This window comes from Canis lupus, chromosome 2 (assembly GCF_011100685.1).
Source record: "Canis lupus familiaris isolate Mischka breed German Shepherd chromosome 2, alternate assembly UU_Cfam_GSD_1.0, whole genome shotgun sequence".
Taxonomy (NCBI): Eukaryota; Metazoa; Chordata; class Mammalia; order Carnivora; family Canidae; genus Canis; species Canis lupus.
Window position 1 is genome coordinate 45,974,257 of NC_049223.1, and position 18,209 is coordinate 45,992,465.

General features: G+C 35.3%; 1 protein-coding gene and 1 long non-coding RNA gene across 11 annotated transcripts in view; one reads left to right on the top strand and one right to left on the bottom strand.

The window, feature by feature from the left end:
• PDE4D (phosphodiesterase 4D) overlaps positions 1-18,209 on the bottom strand; it is a 1,400,346-nt gene that overhangs the window by 942,949 nt on the left and 439,188 nt on the right. The gene's annotated exons all lie outside the window — the stretch shown is intronic.
• LOC111094478 overlaps positions 1-18,209 on the top strand; it is a 113,305-nt gene that overhangs the window by 4,299 nt on the left and 90,797 nt on the right. For both annotated transcript variants that reach the window (XR_005355564.1, XR_005355565.1), the window contains one exon: positions 2,083-2,187. This is a non-coding gene — a long non-coding RNA (uncharacterized LOC111094478). The remainder of the gene's footprint in view (positions 1-2,082; positions 2,188-18,209) is intronic.

Sequence of the window (18,209 nt, forward strand, 5' to 3'; positions counted from 1 at the left end):
AGAGAGCCAGAAGATTTCTGAGGGTTACCATGTATAAGAGTACATTCAGCTCCAGTATCAACCAGAGCCTCACCTGTATGTCTGAAGGACCAGCGAAGAGCTAACTGTGCAAGAAGCTCTGATTGTCTCTAATGGCCCTCACCAGGAGGCAGTCTCAGCTTTCATCCTTTATCTGGGGCTTGGGAATCACCCACCTTAGATACTGTATCTAAGATAGTATCTTAGATACTTAGATGGGACTGTATCCCTGAGGCCTCTCCTTAAACAGAAAGAGCATCAAGGATGGTATGTGCAGTCCCAGCAGCATAAGGTCAAACTACATGTATTTCTGGATTACTTTTACTGGACCCTTTACAGCTGATTGAGAGTCTTTTGATTTTTGAGCTCCCATTCTGTCTTGGGTCATCCCAATAGCCCATTCTCCAAATTTGTCAGTTTCTCCCAGATGAGTCTTGTATCACCTGACATCATAAATATCATGTCTCATGATGGAGCTCAGGCTAGATATCAGCATCCCCCACTAGGATCCTAGAATATCTTAGCTTTCGTTCCTGCAGTGAATGTGCCCCAACCAGAGCCTCCAAAGACAGGGAGAGCCTCCTCAACAGCTTAAGAATGCCTGCAGACAAGAATAATCCAATCTGTAAGGAAATGAGTTATTTAAGCCCCCAAACCCAAGGCAGAGCTTTTGCTGACGGGAGGGATGTGTAGTGATGTTTTTCATTTTCTCTGCCTCCTATTCGGTCAGAGAATGCCAACAACCATCCCTTTCCATAGATCTATGAACCATGCCTGGATACTTCCTCTGGCCTTTTGCTGGAACCTGGCAGCTCTGTCAATAAGCTCAATGGGCATATTCTCTCATTATGAATGTCTCCTGAACTAGGGTTGCCCTGCTAACTGGAGTTGTTGCTGTCCATAGTATTAGGGGTCAGACACATGGGGTTTTGGTCTATTTCACTATCACTCACAACAACGTCCTTCTCTTTGTTCCCCTCACTTTTCTAGGAATTCTACCTCTTAGCATCCAATCAGGCTTTGTCACAAGCACTCAGACCTTAATTCTCTACAACTTGTGTCCCACCTCAGCTTTGCAAAGTAGAACCTTAAGGACTACAACTTATATCATCCTGCTTTCCCACCTGGTTTGCCAGCTTCAAAACTGGCAGAGAAGTGGACACCTGCATGTCCTTCTCTAACCTCAGTTTTTCTTCCGACTTTCTAACTTGAGCTTCAGCCCCTAATTGGGATCATTGCCCAGCTAGCCAAATTACCCACCATAGAGGCCAGCCTACTGTGGCAGCCAATCATTTCCCCTCTTACCATAGTGTGCCATGCATGGGTTCTAAAACAAATGTGCCAAACCATAGAGCTTTTTCAAGGTGTTCCCATAGTCATGTGGCAGTCCACAAGCATCTAAATATGGACCACTCTCCCCACACAGAGATTGATAATGAATTTAAAATTTTCCAATTTTTCTTGTGCCTCTATCACAAGACACATTTCTTCAGTCTCCTGTCTGCCTTGCTGATTGTTGGTTCAAAATCTCAGGAGTTTCCTGTTTGAAATCTGAAACTGTCCTTTGTACACAGAAGGCAAGGAAAGACCAAAGAAAGAAGCTATTCCAGATGGGTAGGTGGCAAGTTTAATAAGCAAGAGGGCTTACCACAGGCTTGTCTTGGATGACTGCCAAAAGAGTAGATCTCATCACCCAGCCACAAGAATCTTAAAAGCTTACAAAGCGGTCTTATCTGGGTTCAGTTCACGTGTAATGTATAGACAGTCTCAACAACACATTGCTCCCTCAGTGTTGCATCCTTGAAAATAGCTTCCACTGTAGGGATGGTGGGCAGAACATACATTCCAAGGACAGGGAGTGGGAAGGGAGCCTCCAATTGCCTGGGTCCAACTTGCGGGTCAGCTGGTGGTCATGTTCTCTCAATGAACTCCTCCTCAACATGTTGAAAATATCTAAGACAATGAAAACAAGTAACTTCTGCCTTTTAATTTATGACCTTAAGTCAGCCTTCAGCCTGCCAACTATAGTGAGATGATTTGTTTATGTTTCTATTCCCTTGTTAGCTTAGACACGTCTGGAAGGAGAGGAATGTGCCATAACAACTTTTGTGCCTCTATCACTCAGCCAGTACCTGGGACAAAACATAGGCAAAGTAAACCTCGTTGAAGGTATCAGTGAAGGAAATAGATAAACCTGACTCTATTCCGTCAACTGTAAGAAAGTGGGAAATGGGGAAATAGTGTTAGATGCTGGTTATTACTCGTCTTGGATTTGTATCTATTAATATATGGTTAACGCCTGTAAAGTCCCTCTTGCCATGTAAGAAACAGATTCACACATTGTGAGCTTCTGAACACAGACATCTTTCAGTACCATTATTCTGTCTACCACAGATATGTTCTCTTGTCCTTCCTTTTTGGGCAAATTATAAATTATGAAATGAGAGTCGTGAATTGCTGCACTGGCTGGGATTTCTCCCTTCATTTCTTCCACCTTCTAATGAAGTAATTTATCATCCCCATCTTGTTAACTTAGGGACTCTCAAAGTTTGTGATTTTTTCCAAAACAGAAATTTGACATCCATGTAACATTCATTTTTCAGTGGCACTTTATATCACTCCTTAATCTGGCTGTGTTGTCCTTCCTATGACTCTACCTCCCTGTTCCTCCTGGGACTACCACACTTCCCCCTACTCCAACTTGCAGTTCAGCTAGTGATACCAATCTACATCCCCCCCATACCATAGCTATAAGCATGGACTTCTGGTCCAAGGATAGAGAAACAAAATCCTTTTGAAGATTTGTATATTGCCGAAGTGGGAACATGTAAACCCACTCCTCCCCACTGACGGTGAAAGGCAAGATGAACTCTGGAAGAACCTGTGTCATGTCTCCCAGCAATCAAAAGAAACTGGACTGTGGTAGGAAAGAATGAAGCTGAGTTTCAGGGGAGCAAGATGAACAAGATGCAGAGGAGGTTCTTTCAGAAATTTTATTCCCTTGATTTATGTGAACAAAGGACCCATCTCCCCTCCTTCACTCTTATCAAAATCACACAATCTTTTTGTTTATTTGTCTAAGCTAATTTGAATTGGATTTCAATCATTTGCAGCAGAAATATGCTTTATTGGTATAGTCCTGTTCTGAGTATAACACTCGTAAGGATTATACTTAAAATATCCCTTTAAATTGTCAAAACAACAAAAAATATATATGTTACCTTAGCGGCTACAGCACACAAAAAGGAATTTCGTTTAGAATTCCAAGATTTTAGTCACTCAAACTGCTTTTGGTTAGTCCCACGTCTTAAACTTCTTTCAAATATATATTCACTATGATAAATATTTTCACTTAAATTTTTCAAAAAGTGCTAAAGATTTCAGGCACTCATTGATTCCAAAGTACCTATGCTATCCAGAACATTGTAGAAGTTAGCAGGTTGAAGAGTTGCACGGGTTTTAGGGAAAAGAACAGACTAGGCTGAAAATAGAATTGTATCACTTCCAATTTTACACCCCTTTTTCTTGTATAATGAGTTTCCTCCAAAATTAAGCTCTGAAAAAGTAGTTTCCCTGTGTCTCAATTTGCAGTATAAACAAGACAATTTTTGTAAACTGAGCCAATGTATCCTATCACTGTAATGACCAGGATACTATTTTAATAGGTTACTATTACAATAAATTAAAGATCGTACAATTCAAAAGCACTCTATACCAAAAGTAGACATTTTCGATATGTATTATACCAGTGTGTCTCCATGAAATTGTTCATGAGACATAGAGGAATAATTGAAAATCTGCCTTAAGATTCCCTAAGCCAAATATTTTCTCCCTTATTTCATTACTCATTGTATGTATTTATCTTAAAGTCCAATGCTAAGGTTGCCCAAATGATCTTATAAGAAACTCAGAAGTCAAAGCAATAAAGATAAATACCTAAGGTCTTTCAATATTAAAAAGGGCAGGCATTGCACTGAATTAACACAATCCATTTTCAAAAGGATATTTGAATACTGATACAGAAAAGGCACTCTTTCAAAAATGAGTTCTATATGAAAAGAAAATCTCCACCTCAGGTTAACACAAAGATAGTGGATAGCTCTCAAACATCCACAGAACATAATCCAAATGCAGGCTGTGATTTCAAATGGATTAGAAGACAAAGAAATTATCAAAGCCTTTGTAAAGTCATCCTCTGTAATTCATTCATCAAAACTTCTAAAAAGTTCCTAAAATCAATAGAAAACTTCCCATTCAGCAACATTCTACTATATATCCTCATCAAAAAGAAATTTTGAAACTATGAGATTCAGTCAACTTTCTGTAAATAGCATTGTACCTTTCCTGGATGACCTTGAAAAATGAAGCAGATTCTATTTTTTTTGTAGAGGAAGCAAAGAAAATTTAAGGAAAAAAATGTGACTTCTATCAATTATTGACTTCACAATGATATACAGTAATAGGATCATAGCTACAAAAAAGAAACTAACAATTTTTGTGGACCCCTGAAAATCATGTCTTCCTAGAAGAATGGGTTAAAACTCAGCGGCTTATTTTCTCAGTGCTTTGAAAAATATCTTACTTGAGTAATAAGGGTGAAACCACAATATTAAGAGGCACACAAAGACCTACTGTCTTCACTTTCAAATTTAATTTAGATACCAGTATCAATCAGAAATATATCTTCGAACATGAAAGCACAAACAAAAATGTTCACCGAAGAGAAAGTATATTTATAATAATAAGCCAGGTCTGTAATTCTAGAATAAACTAACAGACTGAGGTGTAGAAAGGAAAAGAGAAACAGAGTAATGCTGTATTCCTCTTGAGATGGAAAGAGCAAGGAATTGTGCTTTCACTCTTGGCTTTGATGTTTAGACATAAAATATTTCATTGATAAACTGTAGATCAAAATAATGTTTATATTATCTACATTCAATATTATACTTAATGGTGAAACGTAACATTTATTCTCCTTAAAATAAAAAAAATACAAGAATGCTCCCATCTACCCCTTTTATTTAGCATTATTAATAATATTTATGGTACTACATGTTCTGTATAAGTAACTGCTTGGTCTTTGAGTATCAAATAATGTATAGAATTGTTGAATCACTATATCGTATACCTGAAACTAATATAACACTGAATGTTAATTATACTGGAATGAAGGATAAATGAATGAATAAATTGATAAATAAATAAAATTTCATCCTCAAAAAAAAAAAAGGACTCTTCATGAAAGACTGTTATTATTCCTATTTTTACAAATTTGGAAAATAAGCCTTAGGAAGGTTCATTTTCCATTTAACTTCCACTTTAGGGGAGGGGTTAAGGGAAACTATTAGTATGTGGTAAAGCCAGGTTTTCAGACAGGTTTACCTGACACCAATGCTAATCATTTAAATCCAAATGTAACATTGCCTCAGCTTTTCAGGAATTTCAGGCTTATCAGTGATATGGAAATAGAAATAAAAGTCACAGAACTATAGTAAAAATAAAGAAATTATTATCATTTGTTTAAAAACTGGTTTAATGTAGGAACCCCCCCCCAAATTGAAAAATACTTCAAAGAAGAGTTGGGTACATTTGTCCAGTTATAAAATAGAATATGGAAAAGGCTTTTTTAAAATGAAATCAAAGAGCTGTTGTTGCTAAAGCTACAATAGAAAAATATCCTAGTTACTTTTTTAAAAAGCTTAAAAATAGGTGAAAACTATAGTAAGAGATCTACATGAATTTCTTAAGACTTATGTAAACAATCCTGATATTCCTTGCAATTATTTTCTAGGCTTGATGTCATTGCAAAAAACAAAAACAAAAAATCTGATTTTTTTTTCCTTTTTAAAAGTATTGAAGAGGTCTTTAAAAGAAAAGTGAGAATGAAAGTGTTCTTAGAATAAAAAAATAATACAGGGATAATCTTACCCTGCTACATGTAAAATTATACTGTGATGTTACAATCACAAAATCAGTTTGGTGCTTGCAAATAATTGACAGATCGACAAAACAATACAGAATTTCCTGAAATATTTCTTATGTAAGAACTTAAGGTGTGTTAATATGTGTTAAAGGAAACACTATCAACTAATGAATGAGGAAGGAACAGTTAGATAGATGTTGGGGAAAGTGGGTATGCTATGTTCACCATCTGAGGTGGAATAGAAAGCTCCAGACCTCATTCTCCTTTTGAGACACCAACTTAACAGCAATCTAAAGTCCAAAGAATATTTATGAGAACTCCAGGAACCAGTTACTAAGTTGCAGTACTCCAGCCAAGTGCAAAGCCAAGAAGAGCCACAAAAGAAAAAGCCATTTCATCTCAACCATGATAACTTTCTCCCAAGATGCAAAGTTTGGTGCAAAGGGAAGAAAAATCCCAACTTGTGGCTTTTCTTTTTGGAGGGACAGAGAAGAGAGCACTGTACACCCTTTGTGGGGCAGCCCAAGGGACTGGTTTCTGTCTCACCCAACATAGAGCAATGATGAGAAACCAGAATACTGTAGATGTGTGGAGGCCACCAAGAACAGAAAAAAGGCCAGAACTTTCAAGACACTGCAGACAAACAACAGAGGGAGCAAGAAAATATAAACTCCTGAAAAAGTAACTGGCAAACCTCAGTAATTGAGAAGTTAATACACACATTCAGAGAAGATGCATCTCCAGAAAAGACTTAAGAGGCCTCCAGAATTTACCATGATGGCAGCACTTCTCTACAAAGCTAGTCTGTAAAGACTGGGAAAGATGGTTGTTTTTGCAAATGAACAAATCACAGCAAAGTAGTAGTAGTAGTAATAATAAAAACAACAACAACAACAACAATGCACATGAAAACATAAGGAAACATAGCCCATTCAAAGGAACAAAAAAATTTCCAGAAATTGACCCTAAGGGAACAAAAATATATAAAATTCCTGACAAAAAATTCAAAAGAATTGTCTTAAAGGAACTCAGTGTGCTACAAGAGAACTCAATCAAAAATGAAATAAAATTATGCATGAACAAAATGAGAACATCAACAAAGAGAAATTATAAAAGAATTAAACAATAATTCCAGACTTGAAGAATATAGTAACTGGATTGAAAAATCACTAGAGGAAATCAACAGCAGACTTAAGCAGAAGAAAAGAATCAGTGGACCTAAAGACAGGTCATTTGAAATTATGAAGTCAGAAGAAAAAAAAGAAAAATGAATTTTAAAAGTGAGAAAATCCTAAGGGACTTATATATGCATTATGAGAGTCTCAGAATGAAAAGAAAGAGAGAGAAAGGGGTGGAGAGCTTAACTGAAGAAATAATGTCTGAAAACTGCCCAATTCCAAGGAAGGAAACAAACATCCAAATTCAAGAACAAAAAGAACTTTGAAATAAACTTAAAGAAGCCTCCACTGAGACACATTAAATAAATAATCAAAAGTCAAAAGCAAAGAGAAAATCTAGGAAGCAGCAAGGGAAAAGTGACTTATCACATAAAAAGAGCCTGGATAAGATTGTCAGTGAATTTCGCAGCAGAAACATTACAGGCCAGAAGAGAGTAGGATGATATATTCAAAGTGCTGAAAGAAAAACACTACCAACCAAGAATATCATAGCCAGCAAAATTGTCTTTTGAAATGAAGATCTATAAAGAATTTCCCAGATGAACAAAAGTGGGCAGAATTCATCATCACAAGGTCTGCCTTATGAGAATTGCTAGAGGGAGTCCTTGAAGTTGAAACAAAAGGACACCAGCAGAAACACAAAGTCATATGAAGATATAATGCTCTCTGGTGAAATATGAAGGTAAATATTTAGATAAATACAGAATTCTGTGGTACATAAATCATTTTAAATTATAGTGCAGCATTTAAAATATAAGAACATTGAAAACTCTAAAGGTATGTTAATGGATACACAGTATAAAAATATATAATCTGTAAAATTGGTAATGTTAAGTGAAGGGGATGAAAGGAGTAGCATTTTTGTATATGATGGAAATTATCAGTTTAAAATAGATTGCTCTAACTATAAAATGTATTAAATAATCCTTATGGCAACCATAAAGAAAATACCTATGGAAGATGCATAATGAAAATATTTGTAAATAATGTATCTAATGAGAGGTTAATATCCAAATTATATAAACACCTAAAACTCAACGACAAAAGTCAACTCACATAAAAATGAACAAAGAACTTGAATAAACATTTCTCCAAAAATGATGTACAAATGAATACTAAACATATGAAATGATGCTCAACATCACTAATTTTTGAAAAAATGCAAACCAAAGCAACAATGGTATATCTACATGCATTAGGTTGGCTATCAGCAAAAAAAAAAAAAAAAAAAAAAAAAACAGGTTTGGGCAAAATGCATAAAAAACCCTTCTGTACTGTTGGTCCTCTTGCTTTCAAAAATAATATAGGACTTCCACAAAACATTTATAAAAGAACTGTCAATTCAACCTCTGGGTATGTAACTGAAAGAACTGAAAACAAGATCTCAAGAAGGTATGTATATACTGATATTCTCAGCAGCCCTATTCACAGAAGCCAAGAGGTGTACACAATTCAAATGTCCATCAACAGATGAATGTATAAATAAAATGTGATCTGTGTGTGTGTGTGGATAGATAGATAGATAGATAGATAGATAGATAGATAGATATGTGTGTGATTAAGACTTAGAAAGAAAATCCTATCACATGAACACAGATGAACCTTGAGGACTTAAACTAAGGGAAATAAGTTAGTCATAAAATTTCTAATACTGAATGATTCCACTTATATGATGTATCTTCCATAGTCAGATTCTTAGAGAGTAAAATGCTGGCTGCAGGGGCTTGGAGGAAAAGGGAAGAGGATTTGCTGCTCAATGGGTACAGTTTCAGTTTGCAAGATAAAAATGTTCTAGAAAGCTCTTGCACAATAATTTGCAGGTAGTTAACACTAATATACTAAATACTTATAGTATATAAAAAGTAAGCCATGAAAATAAAAATACACATTTAATTCATCTTTGGATGAGAAAGTGTTTATAAACACAACAGTGGAAAAAATGACAAATTTTTAAATATTAGAAACTGTTTATAAAAATATACAAAAATTCAGATAAATGACAAACAAAATACTAGCAACAGGTATGCCAAATGGTTAATATCCTTAATATGTAAAATCTTTTACAAATTAGTAAAGAAAACACTTCTTTCAATGGAAAAATTAACTCTGAACATTAACAACAATTCACAGAAAAAAACTGAGTCATCTTTCTAATAATAATTAATTCCCCATGAAATCATTAATATATTCCTATTTTTGACCCGTTATGTTAGACAACTTTTTAAATGATAATAAAACTATGATCATCAAGAGCTTACATGTATAATTAGAGGGAAAAATATGATACAAACTTTCTGAAAAGTCAGTTTGAAGTGTGCATTAAGAGCATTAAAAATTATTCATGTCCTTTAACCTAGTTATACCACTTCTCTGGAAATTAACTTAAGAAGGTTGTTAGCGGGATCCCTGGGTGGCTCAGCAGTTTCACACCTGCCTTTGGCCCAGGGCATGATCATGGATTCCTGGGATCAAGTCCCACATCAAGCTCCCTGCAGGGAGCCTGCTTCTCCCTCTGCCTGTGTCTCTGCCTCTCTCTCTGTCTCTCATGAATAAATAAATAAAATCTTAAAAAAAAAAAAAAAAAGAAGGTTGTTAGCAATGCAACTCCAAGGTTTGAATAAGGATGTTATTTGTGACATGATTAAGTGTAAATACTTTGATACAACACCAAATTATCCAACTATAAGGAAATAACCTTAAAAATACATCTATATAAAACTAAATAGCTACTAAAAATAATTTATTGAAGAAATTTAGATAGCATTCTGTCAAATGAAAAAAGTAGGAGCCACAGGATATATATGCATGTTCTCAAATTTGGTGTCTCTCTTTCTCTCACAATAACAGACTAGAAGGAAACACATCATAATGATTATCTTAGGTTGTTTTCTTAGGGTTATCTAAATCACCCATATTCAAAACCAGTTCCACATAAGAGAATTTTTAAAACCAAATAGCCAACTAGTGAACATTACTGCATTCTGAGACAAAAGATGTGATGGTCTCCCTGACTTAACATCTCCACACAACCTTTTGTCTCCTGTCATTGTCACTCTACGCCTCTTCTCCCTCCACCTGCAATACTGGCAAGAAATATGGAGGCAAATAAGAAGGAAAAGTTTCAAAGAGACAAGGAAGTAGGAAAAAAAGGCATAAGAAAGGATAGGAATTTAAGAAATGAGGTGGGGAGGGTGAGTTATGAAAAAAAAAAAAAAAAGAATTAGATGTGATAAAACAACAACCAAAGCAGTGAAAATAGTTATGGTTAGTATCTCATGTCTTTAATAAATGAAAATTTGAGAGAAAAGGTATATTTCAAAATGCATTTACACCCCTCTCAATAATGAAATGTAAGTCGTTTATAAAGCCTTTATATCTAACTACTAATTATAGAAGATTCAAGAGAGAGATTTATATGTTGAACAACACCATAGGGATATAATCAACAAAATCCAATCTGTGAGAAACTCTATAAGATATATGACCCAGTTTTTTTCAACAGAGAATTACAGAGATAGAAAAAAAAAGGAAAAGGAGAAATTTATAGTCCAAAAGAAAATTAAGATATATTAATTTTGATCTATTAACTTTGTTTAGAACTCATTTCAAACAAACCAAAAATTATTTTAAAATAAATTTGACATTAAGAAATGATTATGAAAATCTAAAGGTGTTTTCATGTTATTGATATAATTTTTTAAAGTCTTATTTTAGATACATACCAAAATATTTTCAGATGAAGTAATATTAATGTTGGATTTGCTTCAAAATCCTAGCAGTGGGTAGGGATATAGATGAAACCAAGGTAGGCTATGTAATTAGATTCCTGAAGCTGAGTGATGAGCATTTAGGGTGTATTAAACTGTTCTTCCTACCTTTGCCCATATTTGAAATTTTCCATTATATATTTTCTAAAATAAAAAAAAACTCATAAGGATTTTTGCCTTTAAATCAAGGAAGGAGAACTATGATGCTATGCAAAGAAGAGGGGGTCCCCACAAGCAGAAGAATCACTGAAATAAAATAGTGCCTACATCACCATTTTACCTAAGGCTGGCTCTGACATTGGTTAAAGCTACATGTTCACCATGCCCTGTAAGGAAAGCTATGAAAAGTAATTAAAACAAATCATAAACTGCTCGGTATTTCTCAGAGATAGTAGCTGTGTATATTCAACACATGATGATGATAATATAATGATGAGGATTATGATGATTGGGATGATGATCAACAGACAATAACATAGGAGTCTAAGGTTATGGGGGTACCACTCTGTGATAGGAATTTCTCTATTTTTCCTTATCCACTATAAAAACAATGACCATAGATCTAATCTCACCACCAAGTATCCATTAGCTTGACACAATTAGGTGCTGCTTTTCTTTCTTTGTCCTAAAGCCAAATACTCAGAGGATACTACTATCCCTTATAAGTAGCATTTGGCAAAAATCAATTACCATATTCCCTTCAAATAAACTGAAAGTTTACCAGAATTTAATAAGCTATTGCTTTTCAGAGTTAGCACACACCCCCTCAAAACTGCATTCTAAATACATTCATCCCCAGCACTCAAAATCAGGGCTTTAAACTTTTCTGTCCTTCAAGGTTTATAAAGTAACTTCTCCTTTTTCTTGATTTTGAGAATAGTAAAATTGCTAGAGCCTCATAATAAAAGGTGCATAGAATGTTCACAACAAAGCATTTAAAAACTAGATACTTAATTTTGTTCCTCTGGCACATTTTGGCCTCGAAATATTATTTTCTAGGTTAGTTATAAGATGATTTTTCAGAACATTGCCTTCAGTAACTACCCTGAACAATGAAAATTGAAATCAGTTCCCAATGGTTTGATTTATTATCATGGTTTCCTTGAAGGAGAGAATAACAAATCACTCCAAACCTCAAGACAACATGGATTTTGTGAGTTAGATTATAAATATGAAGGGATAAAAATGCATTTTCATCACATGGGAATGATTAACAGCTGAAAAGCAGAATAAACACAGACATCAATTTGGATATGAAATATAGTCAAATATCAGAAGAATCTTAAACAACTGATTATTGCAATTAAAAAAATCCAGCAAATCATTTTTCTTGTCTATACCATAAATAAATAATTGGCTAACTGCTTTGCCTCTCAGGTTCTACAAGTACACGTTCTACTTTACTGTTACTATGTTTAATGATTGATGTAAAATACCTAATCTCATTCTATGTCACTTGCTTGATAGATTGTCAGTGATGGAAGTGATTTTAAATGCCATCTATTTTAATATTCCCCTTATTCCATGACCCCCTCCATGTATAGCTAATTGATTTTTCCTACAGTATAGCAAGTATACTATGAGTCCTCCTTGAATACTCCATTCATGGAATGTAGAAATTTTAATGAGAACCTACTATGTGATCATACTAATTTATATAGCTATAAACCAAATGGACAAAGATGTCTGCTCTCAAAGAGCTTACATACTAAGAGTTCCTGGAATGGGATTCACCACCCCCAACATGTTTGTGTCAGAAACTCTTCTCAATACTGATAAGAAGAATAAAATGCAGCAAGTCTCAGGTCATTGTGAGATAGTTACTGTATATATTGGATAGAAATGTTCTTCTCTATAATTACCACCAGTGCTCAACTCTCTGGGGTCACAGAGATTAAGTATAATTGCTCTGCACGGTAAAAGCTCTTTAGATATATTTGTATCATCCCCACCTCCAACCATTTTTTACAGGTTACGCATTCCCTGGGCCTTTTCTTTCAGGTGCCAAGCACTTAGATTAATGTACGGACCAGGAATTTAAAGCAGATGAGCGAAGTGGGAGGAGAGGAGTATAAAGATAGGATCACACACTTTTGCAGTTTGGTTTCCATAAAAAAATGTAACAGCAAACTCAGAAACCTATATTTAATGAAATATCTACTCATTTTGAGGCATCTGGTACTAATTCAAATTTCTAAAAAAAACTCCATGTGGGCCTATAAAACACATCTAAAGGCCACAAGTTTGAGACCCAGCTTCAGATTCAATACACATATAATTTTGGCTTTTCTTTCCATAATGATGGCAAGTTTTTAATATACTCTGGCTTTTCTGTGTTCTCCTTAAAGTGCATTGCCCAGAACTGGCATCACAGGTCTGCTCTGGGAAAACCAACACAAAGAGATAAATAATTACCTTTCCTGTTTTAGATCTAGTTCTATTCATAAAACCCAAGGATGAATAAATATTTGGGGAGATAGGGGACTTCTATCATATGACTGATTCATACTTAATCTCTTGGTGCTATTAAACTAGTTCTCACCTCTGTCTTTATTTCTTCTCAAACAACATTAATTAGTTACTTCTCTCCTTGGTGTTTTAGAGTTTTATATTTTCATTGTTTAAATTTTTTTTATTATATTTACTTTCCCTCTCCAGTCTATAAAATATTTTTTGTATGCTGATTTTGTAAATGACCCTTATTAGCTATTCCTTCTAGTTTTGCCTCATCTGTGGATTAGCTCTTTTTTGCGATTAATGCCACTACCTGAAATTAATGATAAAAATGGTGAACAGGAGAGAAGCACCTGACTGGCTCAGTCAGTGAAGCATGTTTCTCCTAATCTCAGGGTTATGAGTTCAAGCCCAAATTGGGCCCACGTGTAGACTACTTTAAAAATAAAATAAAATAAAATAAAAATAAAGTAAAATAAAATAATTTTTTAAATGAGAGCAGGACAGACCTAAAGACCAAATCCTCCACTCAATTACCAGAGACCTCTTTGTAAACAGACACTGATTTATGAATACAGCCACTCAGTTATGACTTTGTGCATTGGTACCATCAACTGCCTTGTCCATCTTAATCCCAAACTTGTAGGGAAGATTTTATCAAGTGCTTGCTGAAATCCAAGTAGACAGTAGATATAACACTCCTCTGATATATTGGTCTTTCAGGAAAAGGAAATTAAGTTTAATCTGACATACTCTACTATTAGTGACCTAACACAAATTCCAGAGGATCACCACTTTTATGACTCACAAAAAGTTTTTTTCAAGGTCCATTTTATAATTGTATCTAGATTAATCAACTGATTCATTAATTCATTAATTCATTATTTATTCATTATTTAGTGCCTATCTTAGGCACTAGAAATACAGTACTGACAGAAAAAAATTCCTGTTTAGAACTTCACTAATGTGGGAGGAATAAAAATAAATATAAATAAGTGAAATATAGAGAATGTTGGATAGGGTCAGGTGTTCAAGAAAAAAATAAAAGATGGAAGGGAGATAGAAAGTCTGAACTATGAGATTTGGGGTAATTTTACTTTATTTTATTTATTTTTTGTATATTTTTTATTGGAGTTCGATTTGGCATCATATAGTATAACACCCAGTGCTCATCCTGTCAAGTGCCCTCCTTAGTGCCCGTCACCCAGTCACCCCGTCCCCCCACCCACCTCCCCTTCCACTACCCCTTGTTCATTCCCCACTCATTTTCTCTCCTTTCTCTTTTATTCTCTTTCACTATTTTTTATATTCCCCAAGTGAATGAGACCGTATGATTGTCCTTCTCTGATTGACATACTTCACTCAGCATAGTACCCTCCAGTTCCATCCACATCAAAGCAAATGGTGGGTATTCGTCATTTCTAATGGCTGAGTAATATTCCAGTGTATATATAGACCACAGCTTCTTTATCCATTCATCTTTCGATGGACACCGAGGCTCCTTCCACAGTTTGGCTATTGTGGACATTGCTGCTATGAACAGTGGGGTGCAGGTGTCTCAGTCTTTCCCTGCATCTGTATCTTTGGGGTAAATCTTCAGTAGTGCAATTGCTGGGTTGTAGGGCAGCTCTATTTTTAACTCTTTGAGGAATCTCCACACCGTTTTCCAGAGTGGCTGCACCAGTTCACATTCCCACCAACAGTGCAAGAGGGTTCTCCTTTCTCCACATCCTCTCCAACATTTGTTATTTCATGTCTTCTTAATTTTTACTATTCTCACTGGTGTGAGGTGGCATCTCATTGTGGTTTTGATTTGTATTTCCCTGATGGCCAGTGATGCAGAACATTTTCTCATGTGCTTGTTGGCCACGTGTATGTCTTCTTTGGTGAAATTTCTGTTCATGTCTTTTGCCCATTTCATGATTGGATTGTTTCTTTGCTGTTGAGTTTAATAAGTTCTTTATAGATCTTGGATACTAGCCCTTTATCTGATAGGTCATTTGCAAATATCTTCTCCTATATTACAGGATGTCTTTTAGTTTTGTTGACTGTTTTTTGCTGTGCAGAGGCTTTTTATCTTGATTAAGTCCCAGTAGTTCATTTTTGCTTTTGTTTCCCTTGCCTTCATAGATGTATCTTGCAAGAAGTTGCTGTGGCCAAGTTCAGAAAGGGTGTTGTCTGTGTTCTTCTCCAGGATTTTGATGGATTGTTGTCTCACGTTTAGATCTTTCATCCATTTTGAGTTTATCTTAGTGTATGGTGTAAGAGAATGGTCCAGTTTCATTCTTCTGCATGTGGCTGTCCAATTTTCCCAGCACCATTTATTGAAGAGACTGTCCTTTTTCCAGTGGATAGTCTTTCCTGCTTTGTTGAATATTAGTTGACCATAGAGTTGAGGGCCCATTTCTGGGTTCTCTGTTCCATTGATCTATGTGTCTGTTTTTGTGCCAGTACCACACTGTCTTGATAATCACAGCTTTGTAGTACAACCTGAAATCTGGCATTTTGATGCCCCCGGTTCTGGTTTTCTTTTTCAATATTCCCCTGGCTATTCGGGGTCTTTTCTATTTCCACACAAATCTTAAGATTATTTGTTCCAACTCTCTGAAGAAAGTCCATGGTATTTTGATAGGGATTGCATTGAAGGTGTAAATTGCCCTGGCTAGCATAGACATTTTCCAGTATTAATTCCTCCAATCCATAAGCAAGGAATATTTTTCCATCTCTTTGTGTCTTCCTCAGCTTCTTTCAGAAATGTTCTGTAGTTTTTGGGGTATAGATCCTTTACCTCTTTGGTTAGGCTTATTCCTAGGTATCTTATGCCCAGAAATCAGTGGCATTTCTATACACTAACAATGAGACTGAAGAAAGAGAAATTAAGGAGTCAGTCCCATTTACAATTACACCCAAGATTTTTAGTTCTAAGTTATTTTTACTTTCTGTAAATTCAAGATAGTATGATTTCCCAAATCTTCATAGCAAACACTCATAAAACATCAATCCAGTTACTGATCTTATCTAATATAAATTCAAATTAGGGATCCCTGGGTGGCGCAGCGGTTTAGCGCCTGCCTTTGGCCCAGGGCGTGATCCTGGAGACCCAGGATCAAATCCCACGTCGGGCTCCCGGTGCATGGAGCCTGCTTCTCCCTCTGCCTATGTCTCTGCCTCTCTCCCTCTCTCTCTCTCTGTGTGTGACTATCATAAATAAATAAAAATTAAAAAAATTCAAATTAAAACTTAATACCATCTCTTTTATATTAACAACAACACAAAGTATGATGCTCTATGACATGAAGCTAACCATTAAAAAGGCAGATGCTTCCAGCTGAATTGTATCATTTCATAGGAGAAATTTATCTCAACCTGCACTGAGTTTCAAGCATGTACTGATGCAAGCACAGTGATAATGAGGACAAGATTATAATTCTGATTTCTGTCCACCCATCTTAGCTTCACTGGGAGCAACAGGTCTGCAAGCACAAAAGTTCCAGCAATCATTTCACAAAAAAAGTGCCATTTTTAGAGAATGCCAAACCAAAGAAAGCGGAAGTTCCTCCAATTTACCAGTCCTATTGGAGGTGAGACTCTAGACAGCATATGGTCTACTGACCTGTGGGTCAATGACCTACACATAGACTCCTCGTTTCAGTACCGATATGCCATAAGAGGAAAGGACAAGGCATGAGATTTGGCTGCTGGGCTGTAGCTTGCTGATACTTATCCTAGACTGTTTCTGTATATGAACAAATCATGCTGGAAGCAAAGAGAGAGCCCTGTTTACAAATAGAGTGTCATTCATCAAGACCAGGAAAAGGGACCTAACTTTCCAAAAGCTTTCACAATAATATTTCCTTTATACATTTTAAAAATTTTATGCCACAGTCCAAAAAAGAAAATGAATATTAGAAAATGAATGCTTTACTAGACATTAAAAAATTCAACCTGTATATTTAAATGCTATAGATCTGGAGCCTACTGATGGTTCTTATAGCCACTAATGAAGTCACCACTGTGACAATGGTATATAAAGGTAGGACTAACACATATTTGACTATGGGATAGATATACTGTGTGCTCATTCACTGCTAAGAATTCTCAGAAAAACTATAAAAATAGATATTATATAAAATAAATAATGTTTTAAAATAGTGTCTATCAAATGCCTAAGATGCATTCATGATCAAAATCTTTAAAGGAAGCTGACTGAATTTTTGTGACAGATCTAATAGGAAGAAACTATTTTTCTTATGACTTGAACTTCATGAATGTATGTTGCTATCTTAAAAAAAGTATTTCTTTAAAATGCCACTCTAAGTTTTTCCTTTTTAATCAAGAAACTGCACTTTGCCTAAACATGATTTTAAATTATTCTATTTCATTCTATTCAGAATATTTCAATGAAAAATGAAAGTACCAAATGACTTTATAAGATACATGAGCTTTCAGACTGAAATAATAATCAGCATGAGGAAAGATAGGATATTCACAATGAATCAGAAAAATCTTGACTTCTGCAACTAAACCTCAGACAGTAGCATTGGTAATTCCAATCTCCCTCTGGGTGAGACATGTTCAAGGAACAAGATTGCTATAACCAAAGAATGGACTATTCTGCAGTTGGAACAAAAAATGGTAGAGACATTGTCATTTTTTTGAGACATATGGGTACTACAAATGCCATAGACAGCTTTACAGTCTGATAGTGTCTGCGTGGGAGGCTTCTCCTTAGAAAACATCATCTTCCCAAGCAGATAAACACTAGATCATTGAAATAATTGAAGGAATTAGAATCTCATGAAAATTTAAAAGAATTCCAATGTCAGGAGTTACCTAACCCTGCCCTATCCCCGATGTCTTTTTGCACAT